General features: G+C 32.0%; 1 long non-coding RNA gene across 1 annotated transcript; it reads left to right on the top strand.

Moving 5' to 3' along the window:
* Positions 1-416: 416 nt before the first annotated feature.
* LOC125835530 (uncharacterized) lies at positions 417-1,300 on the top strand. The gene is made up of 3 exons (XR_007443412.1): positions 417-460; positions 557-694; positions 1,212-1,300. It is a non-coding gene; the product is annotated as an uncharacterized LOC125835530 (long non-coding RNA).
* Positions 1,301-7,511: the final 6,211 nt, after the last annotated feature.

Raw genomic sequence — 7,511 nt, 5'->3', positions numbered from 1 at the left:
TATGTGAAATTTATCTATGTTCTGCCTCTTTTCTTTTTTCCTTTCCTTTTTTATCTGGAGCAGGCAGACATGGTTTCCTTATTATGATTTGAGTGGCCTTTGTTTTCAGTTTTATTTATATTTTTGGAGTATCCTGATTATGATTGATTGATTGTCCATGCTCAGATGTAAGGAAATGGTTAAATTTGCCTTGTCATTTGCATTATTTCCAATGTGGAATACTTCTTTTTTATCTTTTTTCTTCGCTGTTTGTGGCATCCTTGATTCTTAAACTGTGTAGTTTATAATATATAAAAAGTTGTGTGTGTGTGTGTGTGGGGGGGGGGGGGGTCTCATTGACCAAATCTTCTACTCTTTTTTTTAACAAATAGAATTGGTCAGTGTAGCCCAGTTGGTTTGGCCACCTGCCCTGCATGCTTTCCTTTTGGATTTTGGTTCTTCTCAATTATTACAAGCAAATGTAACTTTCTTTTTCTACATCAGTTCCAATTTCACGATGCCTCTTGTTTTCACTACTGGATTGAGCAAATCTTGGGGGAATATTTACATACTGCAGCTGTGGTTGCTGGGAGGCCAGGAAGCCATGGTTAATTGAAAAAATAGAGGTTGCACCTTCTTAGAAAGTGGAGTTCATCTTGAAGATTATGTTCGGCTCCTTGTGGAGCACACTATTATTTGCTTCTGGAAAGCAAAGGTACAGAACAGTTCTTCTGCAGGCTTATCCTCTAATTGTTGTTAAGGATATATACTTTAAATCCTTATTCATACCGTCTCTTTGTGCTACATTGCTTAGACTCTTCAAAATATCAACGAGTGCGTGTCGGATTCTCCAAAACTTGTGTATTTTTAGAGAATTTGACACGGGTGTGGCAACAGAGGTGAAGAGTCCGCGCAACTTAGTCTTTGCTATGTTGCTTGGACTCTTCAAAAATCAACGGGTGCATGTCGGATTCTCCAAAATTAGTGTATTTTAATTTTGGAGAATGTAATATGGTAGCAGCATCGAAAGTGAAGAGTCTGCACAACTTAGTCTTTGTGTTCTTGCAAGTTTTCTTTTACATAGCAGTATAGTGCTTGCTTTTCTAAACTGTTAAGCGGATGAATAAGCAAATAATAATAGGTAACTTTGATTCTCCATGCTCTTATTATCTATCAGATACTCTGAGGTTTTCAAAAACTTGACACCAAAATTATCCCTGTACTTGTCCCAGGTTTTGCTAGAGTCCTGCTTCTGGTCTGTACACTATTGTGGCTGTGACGTTTGTGAATATGTGATGACAAGGTCCTTCGAAACTTCGTACAATTACAAAGTAAAGAGAGAAGGTGTATCGGAATTTAACAGCTCTTTATAGAAGAAAGTGTAAAGTATTAATTTCTCTATCCTTTCAGTATGTGATATATTTGGCTGTAGAAATGACTTCTCGATTTTGTATGCTCTCTTGAAGCTCCAGGCATTTTCTTGATGTTTTTGTATTTTTTTCAGCAGCTCTCTTTGGGAAAAATATCTAATAATCGATTGCAACCTAAAAAGACTACCATTCTGTTTAACCTTACTTTTTAAGAGAAAAAGGAAGTTTCAAGTGTAGATAAGAGGGTGCTTGGATGGGTTTAAAATCTGGGTTAACCAGCTTCTAAGCTCTTTTTAGCTTATTTGAGTACTTGGGAAAGCTAAAGAGTACTTTAAAGCATTTGGTTTTTAAGCTAAAATAAGCCTCAAGTTGGGCAACCCTACTTAGGCTTTTTGGCTTAAAAATTGTTTTTGTTTGATCAACAATTATCCCATATATCTTTTTCTAATTCCAACAATACCCTCACTAACAAAAGCCCTAGACTTCTGTTCCTTTTCTTTTCTTCTTTCTTCTCAATAGCCATTTCGTGCCGTCTCTTCTTTCCTCTTCCTTTTTTCCATCTCTACTTTTGTTTCTGTAAAGATGAAACCTAGACCTAACTCAACTCCAAAAGCTAGCTCATGAGGGTAGGATTGCCCAAGTCCATATAAGCAGATCGTCTGTCCATTTCCCAACCTATGTGGGATTTTTACCCACTCTGACACCTCCCTCCACACTTTTACCCACTCTGAGACCTCCCTCCACGCCCAGAACTGGAGCATGGTTCGGAAACCCAAATGGGGATGAACCTGAGTTGATACTATGTAAAGATATTACATGTAGGCCTAACTCAATCTCAAGAGCTAGCTCATGAGGGAAGGATTGCTCAAATCCATATAAGCAGACCGTTAGTCCATTCCCTAACCAATGTGGGACCTTTACCCATTCTAAAATCTAATAGTTTCTACTTAAAATCTCCAAATAGTTGAGTGGTCTCACCATTAATTGTTGTTATTTCTCTTCCCCTTGTATTTGGATATGTTGCTATTTTAAAATACTTTATCAATTTTACCATGTCTTTTTTTTTTCACTGTTTGTTCAGCTAAGGGTCTTTTGTGAACAACCTCCCTGCCTTTGGGTAACGTCTGCACACACTCCTACCCTCCCCAAACCCAACTTGTGGGATTACGCTAGATTTGTTGTTGTTCTTCTCAATTTTACCATGTAATACTGTAAGAGAGACAAGATGCAAGAGATGAATTTCAGATCTAAGAGATTTCACGTGAGCCTCCAAAAAATATGAGACTAGAAAATCTAAAATGTTCTAATTATGTAGTCCCAGTGTTATTAAACGCAGAAAATCTCTAAGGTATGTTGGGGCTTTAAGCGCAAATAAGGCGTAGATTTTAATGAGAAAAGGACAAATGGAGAAAAAAAAAGCAAATATATATGATTAGTCCAAGGCTAATAATTATAACGATGAATAAGAAGTATATGTAAAAAAACTGATTTTTTTACGATAAAATGAATTATCAATTGTTTAGTGTCTCCCCTTAAGGAGAGACTCATTGGCAAGTATAAGTCTGTCTTAAGGCCTTGATGATACTGAAGCGTACATTAAGCGAGCCAAAGTGTTTGCACTTTGAGCCTTGCTTAAGGCTTAAGCATGCCTATAACGAAACTGTGTAGTCCACGTGAATTCTACAATACACAGGTGGAAGTAGAAACTAATCTCTAAATGAAATAGCAATGTCAGAAGGAGGCTTCAACAAATAGAAATCACCAATAAGAAATAGTATTTTATGGCATCTGGATTACGAATGCAAGAAAACAGATTTCAATGATGTGAAACAACTGCTCCTCCTTGAGAATTTCTAGATTGTATTCCTAAAAGCAACGGTCTTTGTACTAGTTTTTACTTTTTACCTCCAATACAGTTCAATTAACCAGAGCTTCGAATTAGCAAGTGTTGAGCTTGGATAATTGATGATGGATCATGTGATAATTCTAACAGTATATTACAAGTTTTATAATAGTTGCACCTCTAATTGGTTAAAATGAGCACTCTTCAGCACACATTTGTTGGGTATAATATTAACATTATAGTTGGATACAAACTTCATGAACTAGAGATATCTTGTGTCTCCTCACTTTTACCTTCCTCAGTTAACTACTGGATATAGGCTTCATCGGACGTTGTGAAAATTTCGTGTTACTGCAACATTCGTATATTAAATTTGACGTACATGAGGAAGCATTGGGAGGTACTAGCTAAATGTAATCAACTCTTCAGGCAGGGGAAGTACCATATTAATGTCGCCTACCGGGCTTTAAAAGAGGTAAAGTCACCAATGTCCCTGGGAGGGGTTTAGTGTGTCACAATGCTGCTAATCTAAGGGTGTGTTTATACTATGGATAGCACTATGGGGAAGGTTGATAGCTCAGGACCTGCTGATGAGATGGGGTATACCTGTGGATGGTATGTGTGTCCTTTGCTTGTTGTTTTTTCTACGACCTGAAAAATGCCTTGCAGTGGCTACAATGGAATTAAAAATTTAATTACTGGGAGAATGGCAATGGATACACAGGAATACAAGGAGCAAGAAAACCTCAGAATGTCCTATTCAAAGCCTTCCTTTGCATTCTGTTTATGATCTTTGGATTCAATGGAATGCTAGACTCTACCAGAAAAGAGCCAACAGAATGGAGAACTTGCTGCATGAGCTTAAAACTACTGTCTATATTAGAGTCTGAAAAAATATCTTGCGAGTACGTTGTCATTTTTACTTAGCTTAATACTTCATCCATTTCAATTTGCTTGTCTAACTTCCTTTTTAGTCTGTTTAAAGAAGAATGTCTCTTTCTTTTTTTGGTAACTTTTTAATTCTAACTTTTCACATGACATGTTTAAGACCACAAAATTAAAGGGAATTTTAGTACATTCTACATAGCTTTAGATTAAGAACACCAAAAGTTTTATGTACTTTCTTAAACTCTAAGCCAAGTCAAAACAAGACGAACAAATTGAAACCAAGGGAGTAGCTAAGAGGTGCATGAGGTCACAAATAGGAGTATAGGATGTTTACTCTTTTTTCCCAGATAAGGTTAGTTGAGTCTTGTTTTGTGTAGCTTTACTTGGTAATCAGCATGGAAAAGTGCAGCTGATTGTAACTGTGTTTTTAAATGCTTCCTTTTCTATTTAATCCTTGTGAAGGATGGAAAAGTGCAGTTGATTGTTACATTGATATTCATATCCGATATAGTGATGCAATATGTGTCAGAGTGTTGTGGCACTTTGGTGAGGGTCAAACTTAAGCTCTGCAACTCACTTTCTACTTTAGATTGACAGAGCAGTAGTCGCAAAACGAGTTCTGCAACTTTTATTAGCTCAGTAATGTTTTCTCCTTGCCTAGTAACTCCATATCATGGTAGGTGGATGTGATTAGCATTGATGAAGCTCAGTTCTTTGATGAGCCTTTATGATTTCTGTTGCAATGCTGCTGGTGTTGATGGGACTGTAATTGTTGCAAGCCTAGATGGTGATTACTTGAGGTATTCCTTGAATTTTCTGGAAACTACTTTCTGAATCTATATAGCATACTTAATTTCTCTTCCAACTGTAGCTCTGAACTTTTAGTTTCTGATCCTATTACTCCTTTTACCCCCATCAACATTATTTAGCAAAAGATTTTTGCTCTTACATGGTATTGGGTGCTTGATTTCAGGAAGGGCTCGACATAATTCCAGTTGTGGTTTACTGTGATAAAGTTGACAACCAGATGTAAACTATGTAGCAGAAGGGCATTTTTCATCTTTAGGAAGACTTCTGAGACAGACTTGAGCTTAAATGAGGGCATCTCCGACCCATCCTCTATTTTACTCTCCAAATATAGAGTTCTCTATTTTTTTAAACAACCTACTCCAATCCTATTCTATTTTACTCTCTAAAAAAATAATATTTTTCTCTCTCTTCAATATTATATTATTATTTCTATTTTATTTTTATTTTCTTATTTCATAATATAAATCACTTCTTCTTTTGGTAAATAATCACTCTATGTAATACAAAATTTTATTTTTTTCAAATTCTTTATTTAATATAAAATTATATTTTAATCTAAATAACATAAATTGCAATAAATATTATATATAATACATATTAACGAACAATTCAAATAAAAGTGAAAACATCATAAATATTATATCATTGTAAAAGTTATTTTAAATTTTACGTAAATGCTCAACTTTCAAGACTATTATGTTACTTTCATAAATGTTCTATTAATGTATTACGGAGTTCAAAATGAACAATTTTTGTCCTTATTTTTTTAGGTGTAGCTAAATATTGATCAAATTAACAATTTCATCTTATATCCAATTATTCCGTACTAATTTACTTCCCCTCTTCCATTTTGAACTATAACATCAAATATTTTCATGCTCATTAAAAAGTGTAGTTTAATAATTTATCACTATAACATAAAAGTAGGTTGTTTGAATTATCATGTAAATTTTGTGCATACTTCATAATGAAAAATAATTATAATTTAAATTACATATTTAAAATGACAAAAAATAAATTAGAAAAATTGTTAATTCGGGATGGAAGTAGTATACTTATCAATAATATGTTTAGATGTTATATTACTTAGAAAATAATTACAAATATTAGAGACTTAATTAATAATTTTATATAATATAAATAAAATTAAAATAACTTTCAATTACATATTTAAAGTGACAATTTTTTTTAAAAAAAAATAGAAAAATTATTAATGTGGGTGTGAGTAGTAACTTGTTAATAATATATTTTTAGATGTTATATTGCATTAGAAAATAATAACAAATGATTTAACTAGTAGTATAATAGAAATAATATTAAAATAATCAAAAATTAAAATAGAGAGATGAATAGTAGTTCTCCAAACTATTCACCTCACTATAATTGAAGAATAGAGAGTGAAATAGAGAGTGCTTGGAGAACCCATTCTCTATTTTACTCTCCAAATATAGAGAATATAGAGTAAAATAGAGATGGGTTGGAGATGGTCTGCATCTTCAACCCTCTATTTCACTCTTCAAACATAGAGTTCTCTATTTTTTTCAGACAACCAACTCCAACTCAATTCTCTATTTTACTCTCTAAAAAAAATATTTTTCTCTCTCCTCAATATTATATTATTATTTCTATTTCATTCTTATTTTCTTATTTCATAATATAAATTCTTTATTTCTTTTTCCCAAATAATTACTTTGTATAATTTTCATGTGATACAAAAATTTATTTTTTCAAATTTTTATTTAATATAAAATTATATTTTATTCTAAATTTCTAAATAACATAACCACAATCGACAACAATTCTCTGGATCATATCATAATTCCGTTATTGTTTTATTGTTTCATGTGATTACATGCAACAAGAACAACAACGTATAATTGAAAAAAGAAATCGACAATCACAATCACAATCACAATCGCAACAATTCTCTGGATGATACCCTAATTTTTTTTCTGATTAGAGCTAAATCTGGAAACGACGTATTGGATTACTAAATTATTATTGTGATTAATTAATTATTATGTTATGTATTGTATTGTATTGTATTGTATTTTATCTTATATTTAAATTATTATGTTATATATTGTATTGTTATCTTGTATTTAAATTATTATGTTATGTATTGTATTGTTATCTTGTATTTAAATTATCACGTTATATATTGTATTTTTAAATTAAATTTTTTCATCTTATCATTTTAATTTTGTGTATTCTTTATAGTGAAAATTATTAATAAAATCAAATTATATTGTTGACGAAAATTAGGAAAACAAATAATACTATTGATTCGGGATGAAAGTAGTATATGTTAAATAATATATTTCTAAAAATATTATATTACATTTAAAAAGAATTAGTAATATTAGATATTTAATAAATGACATTATATGTAAAATAATATGTTATTAGAAAATAATATAAATAATAATAAAATATTGAAAAAGTGAAATAAAGAATATGAATAGTTACTATTCTCTCTAAATATGAAGAACAGAGAATAGTATGGAGGGAAGTTGGAGTGCCCATTCTCTATTTTACTCTCCATTTTATTTTACTCTCCAAATATAGAGAATGGAGAGTAAAATAAAGGTGGATTGGAGATGGAGAATAAAATAAAGGTG

The sequence above is a fragment of the Solanum verrucosum genome, unplaced genomic scaffold (genome assembly GCF_900185275.1).
Source record: "Solanum verrucosum unplaced genomic scaffold, falcon-dt-bn FXZP01000040.1, whole genome shotgun sequence".
NCBI classification, from domain to species: Eukaryota; Viridiplantae; Streptophyta; class Magnoliopsida; order Solanales; family Solanaceae; genus Solanum; species Solanum verrucosum.
The sequence above is the reverse complement of the archived record's forward strand: the minus strand, read 5'-3'. Positions and strand labels throughout refer to the sequence as shown.